Genomic DNA, 20,808 nt, shown 5'->3' with positions numbered 1-20,808 from the left:
CAGTGTTCAGCACAGGGATGGTACAGAAATGGGAAAATGGAGCTGATGTCCTTTGCTCTCTGAGATTTTCCAGTTACATTGTCACTGATAAACATATATTTCAAAGAAATAGAACAAAACATACGGGAGTGAGACTACTGGGGTAAAATATAGCATCTCCCTGGTCTGCAAGTCTCCGGATCATATAAGCCTCCAGGCCTGGTATCAACAGAATCCAGACTAGTTGCTTTCCACATATATGTGACTTGGCCAGAGGCTAGAATCAGGAAGGATGGGAGGCATGTCCTCAGTGCCATCTCCTTTTGGAACCCCATTCACCTCGGTTCCAAGGCCCCCACAATATGGATTTCTAGAGTCAAGACTTTTGAAAGGAGATGAAAAACAGTGGTAGTGGGGACACAAGTCTCCCACATCCAGCAAAAGAGGAAACCACTTATTTCTGCTAAAGTTGAGTTACCCTAGTAGGGCAACTGTATAGAAATAGCCACAGGCAACACTAAATAAAGGCCAAGTTGGAAAGTTGGAGTAGTCCCCTGGCCTCAAGGGGGCGCTGTTCTTGTCTGTTGAAAATGTGAATGAATTGCATATGCATGTACCCTACTCTCACAGCCTGGAGATTTGATTTGGTTTCCATGGCCAGAAGCCAGATGCCCACTGGGAGGTCTTCCAAATCACCCGTCTTGATCTTTTCTTAACTGCTCTCAGGGGATCCAGAGAGTGAGTCTGGTATCTGGCATCAGTGGCATGGCACTGGGCCCTGAGAACTCCAGTGCCTTGTTCATATTGGCCTCAGATCTGCTTTCTTGCTAAGTGGGGCCCTACCACCCAGATGGTATAGACTCAGATTCCAGTCTACATCAAAAGGGCAGGTCTTGCCAGCTCCCATCTCCTAGGGGACAGCCTGTGCAGATCATATGCCAAAATGCCCAGGGGTTTGCCAACCAGAAGGCGATGAGTGGTCTTGTCCCATAGGCACCACCTAAAACAGGCAGCAGATGGGAAACCAGGGCAGGGGTGGAAAACAGCTGGATGACGTTTGCTGTGTAATAGTTCTTCAGGGATTTGAAAATCATTGTTTAATTTCCTTTCCTGCCCTCACATGTAAACAAACGTCCTGTATCAGGGGCATGAAAATTAGAAGTTTTAGTGGTTGCCTGTTCATCTTCACCATCTCTGCAGCCTTATTTCCAGCCGCCAAGATGCACAAATGCATCCTCATTACATGTACACAAACACACATGAGCACCTGTGTATATCCACATGTTCACTGAAATCAACAGGCCAATGTTTCTAAGTACTAACCAAAGCCTGATTTTGTTCACTGTGTATCTGAGGCCAGGAACCCAGGCTTCTTTCCTTCTGAAGTCTCTCTTAGAAGTTAAAAATGGCTATGTGGGACTGCAGTCAGAAAGCTGAATTGGAGACATGGTGGTTCTGGGTATTTATACCCTCCTGTCACTTGCTCAGTTGGGCTTCCACAGCTGTGGCTTGTTAGGGCTCCCACCAAAAGGAATAGCAAAAAATACACATATTTCATAAGGTTTTTTTCCTTCATTTCTTTCCTAGGTTCTAAATAGGCACTTGGAGGGAGAGGGGATCACTGTAGGATCTTAGGGACAAGGTACAGTTACCCTCAGGGCACTAGGGGAGGACATCTGTGGGTCCTCTGAGGGTTGCGCAGGAAAGGGGGCCACACAGAAGAAAGGAGAATGTCTCATCTGATGGCCCTTCACAGAAGAATTTAAGACCAACTTCCAACTTTAAATTCTTTAGTTGCTGGTTGGGAGGCCATGTGGTCTGTACAGTCCAATCTCTGCTGCTCTTCATGCCTCTTCCAGATTGAGTCCTTTTGGGTCCAAAGAAGGGCTCTGGACTGTGGACCTTGACACAGATGTCAAGGGACTGTTCCTTTTGTTTTTCAGACAGGGGAAAGTGGTTACCTATGGTTAGCTCAAATAAACACCCCTTGGCCTCAGTCCCCAACAGCCTGTGGCTATAAGGGCTCAAGGCTGAAGTTCTGTTGGCTTTGCTTCTGTGAACATTATTGCAAGGACCTAAGGAGCAGGCTGTGTACATAGTATTCTTCAGTCTTTCCTCGTTCAGACAAGGGCTTAATTGCCTTTCCCCCTAGAAAATAGAAAGGAGGAAAAAAAAGAGACAAGACTTTCTTCTGTTTAAAAGCTGTCCCCTCTCTTCTGAGAGCTACCCGCTCAACTCACCAATGTGATGAAACCTCCCCAGGCTAACCCATCGAATTATGGGAGCTCAGCAGAAAAATTACAGCTGCCTTAGAGGCCACCTGACCCTGATGCATCAAGTCCTGGAGTGAGGCCAAACTTCCACTTAAAGTGACAATCTTGTACAAAGTGGCACCATGACATGTTAAAAAAATGTATAGATGGATAGAGATGTAACATGAAAATATGTGTTTTTCCTACTCTCACCCTTAGAAGCAGGCATGTTAAAGGTATTAATCGGCATTCCTCTCTGGAGGGATCCTCTAGCTCTGGGCTTTGCAGCCTAGACAGGAAGTGTGAATCATGAGGCAATGTGAAATTAATCCAGACAAAATGAAAAGCAAAAGGATGGAGCCTAGGTATCTGTTCCAGGAGGGCCCAGAAGAGTGGGGGCTGTCTCGCCCACCTGCCCTGACCTCCCCAGCTCTCTGTGGGAGAGGGGAACCTTTGCAGGGGGTGGGTTGCTGTGGGACCCAGGGGACCGGAGAGCAGAATGAATTGGCAATCTTTTCACTTCTGAGGAACAGAAAATCCAAGGAGGAAATCTCTGTTCATCGGCTTAGACTCCAAATGGCTGTCCCCAGATCCCGGGGCACTTGGAGAGCAGTGGAAAGCTGGGCAGGTACACATGGGAGGCACAGATGAGGGAGGGTCCTGCTCTCCCACCCACAATGAGGCTGTTTCCAGACATGTGAAGAAGTAGGAGGTGACTGAGACTGCGATCCCAGGTCATGTTTACCAGTCCCTAGCAGGCCTACTCCTTCTCCAGGGAGACCAAGATGTCCCAGACAAGACTCCTTCTCTAGGGGTGGGAAAGACACAAACAGACTTGCCTTTGTTTCTAGATTTTAATTTCCTATAAGCTGCTCCCAGGGCAGTTCCTAAGTCTGTTTTCCCCACTTACCTCTCAGTTCAGATAGGAGGGGAAAATCTTTCTCCTTCCTTGTCAAACGCACAGCATCTTTTGCCCGTGAGCTACTTGTTAGGGCTCTGTAAGGTGTGGTGGAAATTCCTGGTCCTAACAGTCCATGGATAGAATTCCAGAGTGAAAGAGTAGATTTCAAGCACACCATTGTGTTTTCAAGTCCTTCAGGACTGATTGACAGCTAGAGTGTAACTCAGTCAGTGGGCGCCATCATTTGCTCTCCCTTCCCTGCGCTTTTAAACGTTGTCTTCTTTGGACTTCTAGTCTTTGTCTTTGTCTAACTTTTTATTTTTGAGCTGAGGATTGAATCCAGGGCCTTAGCACTTGCTAAGCACTCTACCACTGAGCTAAATCCCCAACCCTTGTCTAACTTTTAAATCCACAGATAGCCTGGCTGGAGGACAGGTTGTATTCATCCTCCACATGCAGCTTTGTGTCCATGTGAGTGAACCCCAAGATCAAGCTGAAGCATGTGCCCACCACCCTCGGAAAGTGCCTCTGGCCTCTTCTCAATCCACACTTCCCCCTCCCTATCCAGGAGTGACCTCTTCCCTAAAGCCTACTACTGTAGCTGAGACTTGTTAGAGAATCTTTGGTGTCTGGAAATTTACATTTAAATTCCTATTTTTAAGAGTCAACTATATCCTAAGGTGGCCGTATCCACTGACTCTCCCATCAACAACATAAGTGACTCAGTTGCCCCATATCTTCTCCAATTCTTAGCATTATATTCTTGGTACTTTTAAGTTGTTTCTATAGGGAGTTGCTAATATGCTGCTTACGTGGGGACCTATTTCCTTAAGCCACACATTAAGTGCTCCTAAAACGATAATATTATGCAGGGATTGGGGTGGACAACCTCAGGCTTCACCAGCATGAAGATGGAAAGACATTAGTGCTTGGCACACTGGGATATTTGGTCATCCTAAATGTAGTGGGATGGAAAGGAGAGAGGATTTGGCAGGGCCCTGACCTGGTTTGAACCCCCGTTTACCCACTATTCAGCTGTGCAAACTCAGTCAGAGGAAAAAGTGCTGACAGCTAGAGACAGATGACAGGGGAAATGTGCAGTAACTCGTTCATGGCAGAAGCTGGTTGCTGGGTATGTAGTGTCAACCATTCACTTCTTTCTCTTTGTTGTGCGTTTGGAAATGCTGGTGACAAAATGTTGGGAGGGAAACACAGTAATGCTTCTTGGCTGCAAGGGTACCATCTCGGAACTCACAAGCCTTTTCTTTCACGACGTGGGGCTGATGAAGAGAGCACATGTCCTCACCTTCTTGGTCACCATCCTCAGCTACTTTACTTGGTCCCTGTCTTCCCTCAAAACCTTTCAGAAGAGAGAGACAAGAGATCAAATAGCAAATAAGAGCAAATGGGGAGTGCTTGTCTTTAGAGTCTGGTGGTTAAGATACTTCGCTCAGTCTTCTTGGTAACAGAGCTGGGAGCTGAGTGTCACGTCTCCTGCCCTCCGTGACCTTGGCTGGTCACAGGTAGAATAGACTGGACTATTAACCATGACCTAATGCCTTTCTGAGCCATCTTCTTTAGCCTCTCTGGCTTCTAACTTTGCTGTCGTCACTTGCAAAGCCGACTTACTTTTATCATTTTTCAAAGCCATCTCTTGTTCCCATGGCAACTTACTGGGGGTCTTCTGTCACCATGGGAACATGGCTGCTGGGTTTAAATACACCTTATCACCACAGCATTAAAAATATGGGGAGCGAGGGAGACTGGTTGTCAAGGAAACGGGATTCAGGTCTTCTCTAGAGATAGGCTGGGGCAAAGGAAAGGAAGTGCTGTTGGGAGTTGAGAATCAATGCCACACCCAAATATGGCCCTGCTTGGACAACTGTGCACTCACTGTGCAGATAGATTTTGTAAGTCTCTCTCTCTCTCTCTCTCTCTCTCTCTCTCTCTCTCTCTCTCTCTCTCTCTTTCTCTCTCTGTGTGCGTGTACGTGTATGTGTGTGTGTGTGTGTGTGTGTGTGTGTGCATGTGCCTGTGTGCGTATATCTGTGTGTCCATGTGTAACTGCCTTTTCATCTTGGCTGTCTGAAGAACCTCATAAGAAAGCACCTTGGGGATTTTAGGGTATCAGAGGAGTGCTCCCATACCGTAGTCTTTGAGACAGGAGTAGCATGCTTACTCTCCCTTTTACAAGGCCATCATGAACCTCTTCCTTGTCATCATGGAGAGGACAGCAAATCTAAGACAAGTGGCCCGGAAAAACAAAACCAGAAGAGAGCTAAGTAGCTTGGGTCAAAAAGTTATACAAGAGGTTTCAATGATGAGAATTATGAATTCTGTGCATGATATAAGTATATAAAAAGCAGTGTATCTTAAAATGGCCAGCACTACTTTTTCTAGGCCATCTGCTCTTCTTGAGGCAAATGGGACAGTCAGTCAGATACCCTGTCAGAGGCAGAGTTAGTAAATTTTGGGGGCACCAATCTTGCTAAGCATAGGGAAGAGCTGAAGAGACAAGGAAAGGCATTTGGCCTTTTCCTAGCACGTAAAAAATCAACACATGGAAGGTATGTGGTGAGTGCCTACATCATAGGCTTCCCAGGCCACCCAGGGCTGGGCACCTGAGGTCTAATCCATGCCACTGCATAGGAAGATTCAAAGAAACAAGCAAAACAAATTCTATCTAGTTAAACTATGTCATTTCTGCCCATGTGCCTAGGCCATCACGTACTCCTGGACATTTTAAGCCCTAGCAGCCTCCATCTCAGGAAAAATCTGAACGAACTTGTCCCAGGTCCAGCAGACAGTTCTCCTCCCTTCTCAGTGCCTCCCAGGATCTAGATCCCCAGACTGTTGTCCTGTTGCTCTGGTCCATCTGCGGTGTCCTCCTGTTTAGCTGTGCCCTTTCTAAGGATCATAGACCTTCCTCTCTACTGTGTCAAACTTTACCTCTTTACCCCATCGTCTAGGAGTAAGAGAAAAGACAAAAGAAAGAAATGCTCTTAGAAAATTCTGATTGAATAGCAGCCCTATCACTTTCTAGCTCTGTGGCCTTGGAGAAATCTCTTACTTAAGTTTCTAATTCTCAAATAAAACTCATAAGATGATTCGAGGATTATGAGAGATAATGAATGTCAAAGGGCTTTGCAAACTCTGGGTGCTGTACTTCTGGGGTGACACATTCCCATTCTCCCGGGGGCACTTGAGAGGGCAGGAGTGACTCTGATGGAGGCCAGGCCAGTCTTATATAGAGCCAGAGATGTGTCTGTTTCTGTGATCAGATGTCAGCAATGGCAAAGGCTATATCTTTCTTCCCTGGTTGCCCAGCAGAACCTAGACTAGTTTCATTATCAGTTCAATAATGGTTGTTGATCAACAGGCTTGACTTTTGATAGAGGCTTTTACATCTACCATACCGCCTGGGGCAGGTAAGGCATCGGCAGAGTAAGACCCACGGAGCCCCAGGTCCAGACTTAATTGAGGGAGCTGTTTGGAGCAGCTGCAGAGGATGCACACAGGGCTATGAATTGCTATTCTCTTCTGACTGCCTTGATTCATGGTCTGGCTGCCAGAGAAGACCTCTCTGATGCTCTCAACTCCATTATCTTAAGCTCTCCCTACCCTGGCCACTGCCCCATTTTCTCCTCTTAACACTTGTCCATTTGGCAGGCCAGCTTGGTAATAGCTCCACAAAAGACAGATTATCAATCCTTCTCCAGAAAGGACCAATTACTCGTGGCCTTACCAGTGTTTTATGAAAGAGGGGGAAAAAGCAAGAGGAGAGTTACCTCTTGTTGCCATCTGGGGGCTTTGCCTGGGAGCAGATGGCCCAGTAGACTAGAGGAGACAGGGCAAAGGGCAGGATGCTGATGGAAAGGGATTTGGGTATAAGGATGCAAGGGTGGAGATTGTTCAGCCCGAGGCTCCCATGCCAGTCTGTGTGCATTCCCAGGACTGCTTGGCAGTGTGCCTGGGGCAAAACCACAAGGTATACATAAACTGTACTCTGCTAAGTAATTCAAAGCATCATTTTTGTCATAAAATAGAGAAAGATATATTTTGATGCAAAGCCTATGAATTTTGCATGATTTTTTTTAAAAAAGAAAATCAAGACATCTAGTGTTTTTTTGGTCTACTCTTTGGTTTATTTCTCCTGAGACTTAGGAGTATAAATTTCTCCTATTTTGTCATTAGGGTATTTCATTCAATCATCCACATAACTTCACTTACTCAAGTATTTATTGAGTGTCAGCTATGTGCCTGGCAGCAAAATACACAAGGCCTCTGACCTCCCAGGAGGTGGATCACAGGGGAAGTCCCTGAAAGCCAATGAATTAAAATCCCTCATCTGTGTTTGAAAACCTGGTGTTTGGAAGCAGTGACCTTTTCTGTGAACAGTGAGAACACAGATAGCAGCAATTGCTTGTTGAATGAATGGCAAACAACATAGGCTTTCTACACTGGATAATACAGACAGATTTCTACAATACTTTTTAACCCATTACTCCATGCCTTTTCTTTCTTTTGGAAGATTTATTTTATTTTTAGGTGCGTGTACTCTCTCTCTCTCTCTCTCTCTCTCTCTCTCTCTCTCTCTCTGTGTGTGTGTGTGTGTGTGTGTGTGTGTGTGTGTGTGTGTGTACCTGTGAGTGCAGGAAGCCACCGAAGACTCCCCTGGAGTTACAGTTAGAGATGTTTATGAGCCATCTGATACAGGTGCTGGGAACTGAACCAAGGTCCCCTGGAAGGGAAGCAAGCCCTCTCTTCAGATTTCACATAAAACAATTTTAACCCTTAGAACAACTTATTAAAAACAGGTAACACTTACCATTTAAGAAACATTGTAACTGACTTGCAGAGGATATGGCAAGTTCTCTGGTTCTAGGTTGAGAAATCCTTTGGTTCCCACACAGCATGAGTGCCCTCTGGGTAGAAGAGGACCTTGGGAGAGGGCTTACTGCTAGAGTGGCTCAGGATGAGATGCCACAGGGAGGCTTGGAGTACCGATGTGCTGGTGGCTTTGGGAAGGTAGATGAAGCGGGTTCTATGTACTACGGGTGCCTTGTAGAGGCCTGCACCTCAGGAAGTGCTCTCTTCACCCCCTGATTACTGGGCAGCTTCACATACAGGCCACCAGCTTGTGCCAGTTTCCCAGGTTACCGTGTGACATCTCTGAGACTTTTTGTGACCAGGCAAATGCAGGAATAGTCCCCAGCGGTGGTGGAACACAGAAGTACCCCTTTTCCCACGGAGGAAGAACCCCACAGACAGAGAAGCCCTATTCAGTACCAGGGAGTCAGGATTCCACACTCTACTTGTCGGGGTGGTTTACAGCCTAGACCCAGGGTTAAGCGATAGGATGTTTGACTCAGAGATGACTCTTATGGAGGAATGGAAGAGCACATCTGGACTTGAGTGCCACATCGCAGTCTGACCGAAGGGAAGCAAGGAGGACGGAAATGAGGTAGGGCAGGAGTGAAGCAGAAAGAGAAACTCAGTGAGTGCAGAGACTATGTGGAGAGGCTGCGATTACCTCTAAGGACCTAGATCCCTGGGAAGCTGTGCTGAGCTTTCCTCATCCCTAAAAATGCAGCAGTTCTCAAATGTTTTCAGTGACACGCCCACCAATTCAGAGATGTGTTTTTTGGATTACCCAGTCCCCACACTGAGGGGTCAGCTCTTTGGAGACAAGAAACAAAGATCTCATAGCATCTGCGGATTTCGGAAGCAGAGTCTGGGGCAGAAGTGCAGAGCTGTTTGTACCAGGCCCTGAGAGCAGAGAGGTGGAGGGAAGGGTCACTCCATAGCACCAGGACAAACCTTGTTGCTCTGAGGGTCAGGCAATAGAAGATGTCAATGTGTCCCTCTTGCTTTTCCAGAACTTAATGCTTACCTCAATTTCCCTCGGGTCTATAGTCACTCCATTCTATTGGGAGGATCGTCTATCATTTGGTCTCTTTTACAATGGGCAGAATTGCTTTGCCCCTACTGATTAAACGACCAGTTATCCCTTTTTCTTTATTTCCAATGATACAGAGAAGAAGTGGACAAATGAGGACAAATGGGTTCGTCTCTAAGCTAAAAGGGCAGAGAGGCACCAAATAGTCTGTGTAATGGAGGTAAATGGTATTTTAATATAGTGTTCAGAAAAGCAAAATGGATGCCAAAGGTACTCAATAAACAAACTATCTGCCAGATCTGACATGATATCTGCAATGTCCACACTCAGGAGGCTGAGGCAGGAGGATCATGAGTTTCAGGCAATACTGGTGCGAGATACTGTCTCAAAAAATTGCAAAATTCTAATAAAGACAGAACTGATGCAGAGTTCTCCTCCCCCCCAGGCTCCAATGTGGCCCTGACAGTGTATGGTCTTGGCACTGGCCACTGTCCTTACCCCCGTGAAGTGGCCACCACAACTCGCCCCTGGTGATTGCTGAGACAAGCTGAACTGTTGGTGGAGAAGGTCTGTGTGGAATACAGTGGCTTCTCTTGGCATGCAATGCTTCTGCCATGCTAAAGGGTAGGTGTTCAAGTATATCTCCCACACAATTCATATTTTGAAGCCCTAAGTTCTGTTATCCAAAATATGTCCTAATTTGGAAATAGGATTGTTATTGATGTAATTAAAATGCAATCATGCTGTCATAGAGTGAGTTCCCCACCCAACATGACTGATGACCTTAACAAATCAGAAAAAAAGTAGCACCTGGCATCTCCCATGCACAGGGAGAAGATACCTGTGAGGAAGGAGACAAAGATGCTCTATAAGCCAAGGGACATTAAATGATTGTCAACAAAATAGCAGAAGCTCAAGGGAACACATTGAGCTGCTGTTTCTGGTTCAAGCCTTCAGAAGGTACCAACCCTAATGACACCTTTATCCTTTGTTGGTTTTGTTTTTTGAGACAAGGTCTCAGCGTATAGCCCATACTGCCCTGGAACTCACTTTGTAGCTTAGGGTGGCTTTGAACCTGCAATTCTCCTTCCTTAGACTCTCAAGTGCTGAGATTAGAAATGTGTGCCACCAGAATAGGTCCTGTTAACATCTTGATGTTAGACTCAGCCTTCATGATTGAGATAATATTTTTTTCTTGTTTAAGCCACTCTTCTTGTGATACTTGTTTGGCCAGTTCTAGCCTTGCATGACCAACCAAAAGATATAAATAATATAAACACTATAAAAAGTTCATTATATCTATATTTCTATATATATGTGTGTGAACTATATTTACAGTTTATGTGTATACAGTAATATTAAAATGTTCAATGTGTGTGTGTGTGTGTGTGTGTGTGTGTGTGTGTGAAATTACAAGGTGACATGAGCAGGAGCAAATCCACCCCAAAAAATGTTCTAAAAGAATTGTGACTCTCAAAGACAAGAACACCTTACAACTTTTCTATGCTGCATTGACCTCACAGCACCACCACCCAATCCAAGCCATTTCTATTACAATTGAGTTAAAGACTACTGTGTTGATGGAGCAAAGGGTTGAAATGCAGCACAAAACCTCATAAAAAGATGTCAAGATTTTATGAACTCTACCTAAGTTCCTATTAGACAATTCTGGATGCTCCAGGCTTATGTTTTATAAGATCAATTTCTGACAATTTAACCATTTATTAATCATGATGAATGATATGAATATTCAGCCCAGTAAAGAATGTATTGTATTAGTCAGGGTTCTCTAGAGGAACAGAACTTATGGAATAAGTCTATCTATCTATCTATCTATCTATCTATTTATCTATCTATCTATCTATCTATCCATCAATGGAAGGGATGGCTTACAGACTGTGGTCCAGCTAGTCAACAATGGCTGTCTGCCAATAGAATCCAAGAATCCAGTAGTTGTTCAGTTGATGAGGCTGGATGCTTCAGCTGTTCTTTAGTATGCACCAGAATTCTGAAGAAGTAGACTCTAATGCTAGTGAAGGAATTGATTTGCCAGCAAGAGTGAGGGCAAGCAGGCAGGCAAAGAGCAAATGCTTTCCTTTTCTGTGTCTTTGTTTAGGTTGCCACCAAGTATGGCCCAGATTAAAGATGTGTCTTCCCACTTCAAAAGACCCAGATTAAAAGTAGGTCTTTCCATTTAAAATGATTTAATTAAGAAAAAATTCTTACAATGTACCCAGAGACTTAGGTTTTCGTTAATTCCAGATGTAGTGAAGTTGACAACCAAAAATAGCCATCGCAACTGTAGAGTCTCTCTATATGGCATATAATAATCACCACAATGAAGATTTCTGATAAGACTTTGGAATTAGGTATGGAGAATCCAGAATCAGACAAAAAGCTCATCATTATAGAAAATTCTTGGTGGAAAATTCATGTATTAGTTACTTTTCTCAGAAGGAACCAAGACCAGTGATATCCTTTTTTAAACAAACAAACAAACAAACAAACAAACTTGCTTTGATATTTTGAAACAAGGTCTTTGAAGATGTCCTGAGGTGAGTGAGGGCTCAGACATTTAGGGAACCAGAAAGTATGTTGATACCTGATATAAACAACACAAATGGGAATTAAATATTTTGGCCCATGGTTTCAGAGGGCTCAGTCCATGATTGCTTAGCCTATATGCAGAAACTAAGCCTCAAGGCTAAAGAGGTATACAAAAGAGGTGTAGAAGCAGTAGGAGAGGGGGAGGGGATACAGGAAGGGATTAGGGTAGATATATCTTCTAGACACAACTTCAGTGACCTTTCTCCTACTAAATTCCACCTCCAAATAAATCCACCATATTATAAATTCATCAGGAGATTAATCCATTGATTAGGTCAGAGCCCTTATGATCTGTCTGTCTCTGGAAGTGGCATCACAGGCACTTTTAGAGGTATGCTTTACAGAGAATGCTCCTAGGCATTCTCAATCCAATCAGGTTGACAATCAGAGTGAATGCTCACAACCCACTCCTTGTCAACTTAACATCCATATGTACCACATTTTACTTCTGGCCCTCCAAGTCTCAGGTACATTCCAAAATGCAAAAATGCATTTGGTTTACCTCTAAGAGTTCCCAAACCTCAAATAGTTCCATCAGTCAAGAAGAGCAAGTCCAAAGTCTCCTCTGAGATTCAAGGCAAATTCTTAGCTGTGAGCTCTTATAAAATCAAAGAGAAAGTTATGTGCTCTAAAGCACAGTGGCACAAAGCACACAATCCTAATTCAAAAGAGAAGAACAAGACCAAAGTAACACCAAAACTCAGAAGGGCAAATAATAAATCCTGTAACTCCACTTATAACATTTGGGGCACATAATGTCTAAGGTGCTGGGCTAGTCTGGCCCCTACAGTTTTAAAATCTGCTTACTGCCTTTTGCTTTTCTTGGTAGACACTCTAAGTTCTTGTCATCCCAACATCCTGCTTAGGATTTACCCTTCACACATTACCAACCCAGGGTCACCTGGAAGCCACCACACTTTGACTAGCCTTGCAGTCCTTCCTCTGAAATCTTGGTGAAAGCCTCCATGATCTTGCCACTTTTATGCCTGTCCTGCTTACAAAAATGGCCACTATGTGGATGATACCAAGTTCTTCCACTGGAAAAGCCTCACATCCTTGGATAACAGCTGTACTGGCCTCTGCATGCCCAGGAAGCAAATCTTGGGAATACAACCATCTAGGAATCTCTGTTCAAGTAGGGTGTGTTGAATGATTTCTTTTTTAAAAGGGAGTTTTTCAAATGTTCTTGAGCCTTGAGGTTTCAGGTGTTGACATCTGCCTGACTCACACCTTATCCTGAAGGTGTCTTTCTTACTGTCCCAGTATAAAATTCTTTTAATGGCACCAATTTCTCTAACAACCATATTCTCCTTATCCAAAGGTGCCAGTACTCCCTGCCCCTGGCCTGAACTGTATGTTTTTCAGATTTGTCAAGTTCTGTGTTTTGTTCTTGATTCTCACTGCAAACCTGACCAAAAACAATCAGAGATAACCAAGCCACAGCCTAAATGCTACAATGTCTTGAAATTTCCTCCACCAAGTAAATTAATACATTCCTTTGAATTCAGTCCCATTTAAATCAGGACACAGATAGAAAATAGACACATTCTTGGTCAGAATATAACATGAATGGCCTCTAGTTCAGTTTCCAATAGAATCCTCTGCTCTGGGACAATCCTTTTCTATACTATTAATATGTATTACTCCCATTGGTTAATAAAAAGCTGACAGGTTGGTGGCTGGGCAGGAAGTTAGGCAGGAAAGCCAAACTGAGAATGATGGGAGGAAGGAGGGCAGTGTCAGGAGAGATGTCAGCCAGCCACCAAGGGAGCAGGACATACAGAAAATGAGGTAACAAGTCATGAGCCATGTGGTAGAGGGTAAATAAAAAATATGGGTTAATTTAAGTGTAAGAGTTAGTTAGTAACAAGCCTGAGCTTATTGGCTGAGCATTTGTAATTAATATAAGCCTCAGTGTGTTTATTTGAGAGATTCAGGACAGGAAAACTATGCCCACTTATCCCCAAAAATTGCTGCAAGCTCTTTATCAATGTTCATTTTCTTCCCATAAAGAGGAATTTCCAGCATTAGTAAAAGGTACTACAATTTCTGTTGGGTCCATTCTTGCTAACTGACAAAGCCTCAGTTTCCTTTTAGAAACAACTCAGAAAGCTTTACTACATAGATTTTTAATTTTTTACTTATTTGTGTCATAAAAATATTCATTCTACGATATTATCTTCTCTGTGCATTAAAATTCCTGTAGGTGAATGCATAGAAGGTAAAAGAACCAGAATACAATCAAGCTGTGGATCCAAATGATTCACATGTGCATCCCATAATTTCTTTTCTACCAAAGACAGTTCTTTCAGCTTCAGCTGATAATTCTCTTGAACTATTTAAGTCCTTATCACCTTGTAAGGTTTAAAATAAATTACTTAATTCTTGAGTTGTCAATCCAATTTTGGGCTGTAGTCAGTTAATATCTTCCAGCAATTTTTGAAAATCATTAAGAGTTTATAATTGATCTTTCTTGATTTGTACTTTTTGTGGTTGAATTTTTTGTAAACCTATTTTATATCCTAGGCAATTAATAGAATCTCTGCATTTTTTTCAGGAGCAATTTATAATCCCCAACAAGGCAAAATTCCTCTACTTCTTCAAACATTTTCTCTAAGGTATCTACATTTGAATCAGCTAGTAAGATATCATCCATATAATGGTAAATTATAGATTGAGGAAACTGCTTTGGAATCATTTCCAAGAGCTGTTGTACAAAATATTGGCACAGGATGGGGCTGTTTAACATCCCTTGTGGGAGAACTTTCCACTGATATCTTTTAAAGGACTGAGAATTATTATAAGTAGACACCATGAGGGCAATTTTTTCTCTATTCTGTTCTTGTAAAGGTATAGAGAAGAAGTAATCTTTTAAAGCAATCAGTATAATGAAACTTTAAATTCTTGGTCTTGATACTCACACTTCTCTCTGAATGCTTGTCTCCCAAACTCACACGAGACTCACTCATTGATATTTATTTAGAACAAGCCACACTTTCTCTAGTCCACATTTCTAAACTTTCCCAGGTACCTCTCAGAAACCATTGTCAAATATCTAAGAACCACATGGTCATGTTTAATCATGGCAATGATACCACTCCTCTGGTGCCAACTTTATGAAATACTTGCTTTTCTTGTTATGGTATCTAGACTCTTGGCATTGTTTCAGATGGTCAAGTCCATGGCTGCTTGGTCCTTTGTGCTTGGATGGAACACCATGGCAACAGCAGTATATAGTGGGGAAAGGTTCTCATGTCTTGCTGCACAAGAATCAGAGAGGGGTGCTATGAGAAGAAACCAAGTCATAATCTCAAGAACACAGCAAGTGATTTACTTCCTCCACCCCCACATTCTTCCTTTCAAAATCTCCAAATAATGCCATAACATTATGAACCTATTAAAGAATTAGTTCAGAGTCCTATATGATCTAATGGCCTTTAGGAATACCATCAAAGACACACCCAGATTTATGCTTTACTAATCTCTTATCTATCTCTTAATCTAATTGAACTGGTAATCAAAATCAGCAATCACAATGGCTAAGAGGGTAAGAGAAGCATTGAGGGTTTGATAAACTTCATCTTGTCTTTGTGAGTCAAGCTGAATTAGAAAAGAGTAATTAATAGAAAGAAAAGTTTCCAGCTTCCTGGATGCCCATACTCTTGCCGCCTACTGGGATCCCATCCTCAGCATCAGCTCCTGGGCCTCAGTAGAAATTATGTACTAGCTTGTAGTAGTGACAGATGTGTTTTCAAATTACAAAGGCAGCATAGCTTTCCAACAAGGTAGTCAAAAGTGTCTTCCTTGGGGTAAATACATCTTGAAGGCAGGATCCAGAAATAACAACTTGGTGCTCATTGCAAGAAAAGTACACTTTCTTAATTGTGGTGCTCACTGTTCAAGTCAAGCTTATCATGACTTATGTTCTCTTAGATCTGCATAACCTCTTGCCCAGGCTTGTTTTCATCATTCATATGATTATGGAAGCCTGGAAAGGACATTCAAGGGATATTCTGCCTGAGGCAATCTTTTATCACAAAGAGAGGGCTGGGCAGTGAGAGGTCAGAAGTTGGCTACAGCAGTCCTTCTGGCTGATGGAACTATGAGAAGGACCTACTTCTTCAGTCTCCATGTGAGCCAGATGGAGCAACAACAGAGCAGTAATCGGGTCTGTAATTACTCCTGGAGCATTAGGGAAGAGTTCTGACAAAGAGCAGGAGTTTACAACAAGAAGTTCTTTTCTGTCTATAATCAAATGCAGCTTTCCCCCACAGCAATTTCATAGCTGTTTCCTAGGTTCATAAAACAACTACATTTTAAATTTTTCCTCACTGGGGCATGAACTAGTGATCCTCTGGAAAGTCGTACCCCTCTGTGCACTGGATCCCTAGGAATGCATAGTGCACCCACAGGGGCACTATGAGCTACAGTTGTGCATGGTTGGAAGTAGAGAGCAGGTGACTTCTGATCTCTATGGTGGAGAACAAGGTAGATGTTTTTTAAAAAATCTCCCATGAAATAACTGCAGTTATTGTTGAATGCATAGTAATAGATGAGAAAGCAAAGATTACCACCTCTTCTCTCTTCTCTCCAGTAAGCAGTGCCCAAATTTGGAAATATTAAATATGACTTACTCCACTTAACTGTTTATTGTTGCTACTTGGCTCAAAATCTCTTACAATAAAGTCCACTTGTTTTTCAAATTCTTTTACACTAGTGTGATTTTACTAGGACAAATATAATACCATAAATCACATGTGTGACCCTTGCCTATGGTTAATTTTCATTTTTTTTTTCAGTTCTACAATTTACTGACAATGGGATTTAAGGCAAATCATTCAAATTCTCTGATCCTTTGATGTATCATAAATTGGGGGTGTTAAGTGTAGCTGTTCTAATTCCTCATCGGTTTTGTTGAACTAATGACATTATTTTGTGACACTCCCGGCCCCACCTCTTCAGTGTGTCCTGCTGGCATATGCCACCACAATCAGCAAGATTATTTCCTGCAAGTATACTATAAAATGACCAAGCTCATCTAAATGGTGGTTTATTGTTTGCTGACGGGGAATCAGTCACAATCAGAAAAGGTGATTTGGGGTCCCTGCTTATGTGGTGGTGGTTGTTTGAAATCCAATCTGCTCAGGACAATTCATCTTCCTCTTTGTTTTCTAGTGTCAGATATGCCACACTCCTGTAGCCTTGCATTTCTTTCCTGATTGGATAGGGAAACCAGAGCTGGCCCACTCTCCCTCTTGAATCATTTTGCTTTTGCATTTCCCCACTTGACGTGTATGGGTTATACAGTTTTGGTGGCCATCTGATTTATTGGTGCCTGGAAAAGAGGTGGGCTTGAGCAATATGCTCGGTGCCAAGACAGAGGTTGGGAGAAGCTCAGCTCTATTAGAAAGTTCCCCATTGTGTCTGTCTGTGTGGGTTGTCTAGGTGCATCAGGAGATGCTGAGGACTCACAGGGGAAGGCAATGTAGGACTGCCAAGGCTGAATTAGAGACAAAGATTCCACCAATAGATTCTTTTAATGGTGACATTCTGATATGATTTGAATATGTGTGTCCTTTGAAAATCACTGACGTGAAAATATTAGGAGGGGGTTTCTCTGGGAAATGATGAAGTCACGACAAAATATGGAATAAAATGTGACCTGTAGTGCAACAACCAACTTGAATATATGTTTTCAGAATGTTGGGCAATGCTGGGGAACATTTAAGTTCAGTGTTTTACCTTCATGTATTTCTAGAAGAACACAAACTGCCGAGACCTGATAAAGAACAATCAGGCCCAACCTTGTTGAATTAAATTTATAAGCACCCTCTTATCCAATTGTTCCAGTGCTATGGATACTTTGCAAGGGGCCCAATATAAATGTGCTCCCCCAGAATCTGAATGAAATCCAGCATGCGTTTCTGGGAGAATTCACATACAAAATGTGGCGGGGATATTCTAGGAAAGCCCCCACAGCAGTTAGTAGTCACTGATCAAATGAAAACACAGCACACTAAATAGATGGATCTTCAGAGCACAGTGAGTGGGACAGTTGTAAGTACTAGAATGTGACCTACAGTTCAAACATTTAAAAATGCATGCAAATGCAATGTTCTGTCTTTTCAATATCATGTATTTGAATTTTGGGGGGCCACCAGCTCACAAAGACTTATTATTAATTATGAAAGCTCAACCTTAGCATAGGCTTGTTCCTAACTGGTTCTTATAACTTAAATTAACCTGTTGTTTTTAATCTGTGTTTCTCCACGTGTCTTGTTACCTCATCTCCCTACTGCCCATCTTGCTTCCTTTGTGTCTGGCTGGAGACTCTGCCTTTCTTCTTCCCAGAGTCCTCTCTCTGTCAGAAGTCCCACCTATTCTCTCCTGCATAGCTATTGGCCATTCAGCTCTTTATTACACCAATCACAGCAACACATCTTCACACAATGGACAAAAATCCCACAACAAACATATACAAATAAGCAAATTTGTATTGAACCTTCAGAACAATGGTTGTTTTTGGGAGTCTGGGGACATATATGAAATAGGAAATAAATAAATTCATAAAGAAAGAGATGTACCTCACACAGAAAAATAAGATATATTTAAGGTTCCAAAATAAATATACTAAAAAATGGACTCTCCCAAGTTTCCAAGTTGGTCTGAATTCTATAGTCTGTAAATCTTCAGCCATTCAGTGGGTCCTTCACTAAAAGGAGATGGGTTCTGATTGAAATAAAAGAAGGAAAATCCATGAACAACCTCTGAGCATTGATCTTTCAATTGTCTCATATATGAAGCCCTATTGGTTCTCATAAATGCTCAATGATTCTTATATTTTTCTCTTAGATACTTATAATGACATCCATCGTAGCATCCTTCCACAAGCTACACTCTCTAAGACTCAGTTCTTCCTTTGCCCCAACTCTTATCACATAAACTCCCCAACAGCTGCCTGGAGACCAACATCACCTGTCTTAGATAGGCTTCTTGATTTCAAGCAGTAGAAACTAACTTTTCTGTCTTCAGCAGCTCAAAGCAATTTGTAAGGATGTGGGAACCAACAGAGCACATAGAAGACTGGAGGAGCAAGCTTGGAAAATAAGTAGAACCCATAAGTTGCTGGAGATTGGCTTTAGGATGTATCCAGCTGCATGCTCCCATGACTGCTGCCTCTGACTACTGTAGGACATTGGTGATGGAAAGCTGACTGTCCATGAATAAGCATCGTAACAAACTTTCAAAGTATTTCCTGGTGTTTGGCCCTGGTTCTCACCCACTTGGATGCTCCCTGCCTGTTTGGGTTGGATTTTCCTGCAACTAACAGCATGTTGTAGAAGTGATGGTGTATGACTTCTCAGGATCTGTTCTAAAAGACACTATGGTTTCTACATTTCTCTTTGTTATATCATTTGATTTTGGGGAAAACAAGCTATGAGGTCATACTGTTATTCAAAATGTGTCCTGTGTAAAGTCCTTGTGTAGAGAAACTTGGGGTGCCTTTGTCAATAGTGATAAAAATGCAGGCCCTTGCTTCAAATCATGTGAGTACATCATGTTGACAGTAGGTCCTCAGCTCCAGCAAATCGTTCTGGTCCATCTGACACCGTGACTGCAACCTTGTGTGAGGTCTTGAGCCAGAGCCACCCAGTTAAGGGGCTCCCAAATGCCAGACCAACAGAAAACTGAGAACATAACTAGTTTTGTTGTTGTTGCTTTAAGCCACACATTTTGGAATAATTTAGCATTTAGCAACAGAGAGCCAACACATCTCCCCTTTACCTTTGAAGTACATTCCCTGCAGTCAAAGACCTGGGAGGCTCTTCTGTCTGACTGGCTGTCATAGGCTGTATGTTAGCGTCTAGGGGGCTAGTGGAACACAGTGAGGTGGAGCAAGGCCGTTTCATCTGCCAACTTTGTGGGCGTCAGGGCAGAGAACCACACTAGTACTATACACAATGGGAAGCACACCCCCCCCCCCCCCCCAGGAGCAAGATTCTTAGAATTTGGATAGTCAAAATACAACAACATTATTTCCTTGTATCTGAATTCTTTCATCTCTATCCTTCCATTAGACTGCCGGAATTCTCCCTTCCCTCTTCCCTTTGAGCCCCTGGTGAAGCTGCATCCTTCCTTCCCTGAAAAGCTAACCTTGAGTTGTGCTTGGTCCCCTTGGCATCTCCTCCGCTAGGTCCACGGCTTCTACTCAGTAGACATTTCCACCAACTTTATATGATGAACCACTCGGAGCACAGCCTACCTTCTAGAAGAGTGTGATGTGGAGAGTGATGCATGACTGAATGACCACAACTCTGAGACGGATGTGCCGGAGGGAGATGAAAGAGTGGTTACTGTCAGACAGAAGCCGATTTCTCACACATGCCCTGCCCATCCCCATCCTTCTAAAGTTGGAGGATCAGCTTTGTAGAAAAAGGCATTAGGAGCCTGGGTGGGGCTCAGAATGTGTGGTGGCTGTCCTGTTTGTGTCTCCCAGAAGCAGTAGCAGCTTTTCCTCCTCTATTCCCTTCCCCCTTTCTCCTTCCCCATAAACCCTTGTTCTTGAACTAGAGATTCAAGGGCAAGTCATTTATTTGAGAAGTACACAGCGGGGGAAGGGAAAATAAAGACTGAGTCATTAAGCCACTAGCACAGCAGTTGCCCAGAGCTTAATCCCACAAGGGAACACTTGGGAAAAGGTACAAAGCCCATGGCTCAAAATTATCCCACCTATGGGGCAAAAGAGCTGGGATATTTATGTAGCAACTCTGCAGAGTCCTTGGTGCAGGGCTGCTTCTGGTGAGTTATTTCTCAACACTTTGAGTCTGCTGCATATGCGGGAATAATGGCCTTCTGTGGTTCCTACCTGGACAGAAAATGTCCAGGCAACACAAGCAGAAGCTACAGGGCCAATGAGTACTACTTCTCTTCTTTCCCCCTTTCTTCCCCTAGCATTGGTTAGAAATCCTTGAGTATAAAAGACATTCTCTACCCCCTTTCAAATCTTGCACAGCACTTACCACAATATTTTGCACATGGTAATGATCAATAAATATTTATGCTTTGCTTAATTAATGACACTACAAGACAGCTTTCTCCTGATGGTCCATCAGTATTGCCTCCATCTAGCTCCAATTTCCTGGGACAGAATGAATTTCATGTCATTATAT

This window comes from Onychomys torridus, chromosome 7, assembly GCF_903995425.1.
Source record: "Onychomys torridus chromosome 7, mOncTor1.1, whole genome shotgun sequence".
Taxonomy (NCBI): Eukaryota; Metazoa; Chordata; class Mammalia; order Rodentia; family Cricetidae; genus Onychomys; species Onychomys torridus.
Note: the sequence above shows the minus strand (reverse complement) of the source record.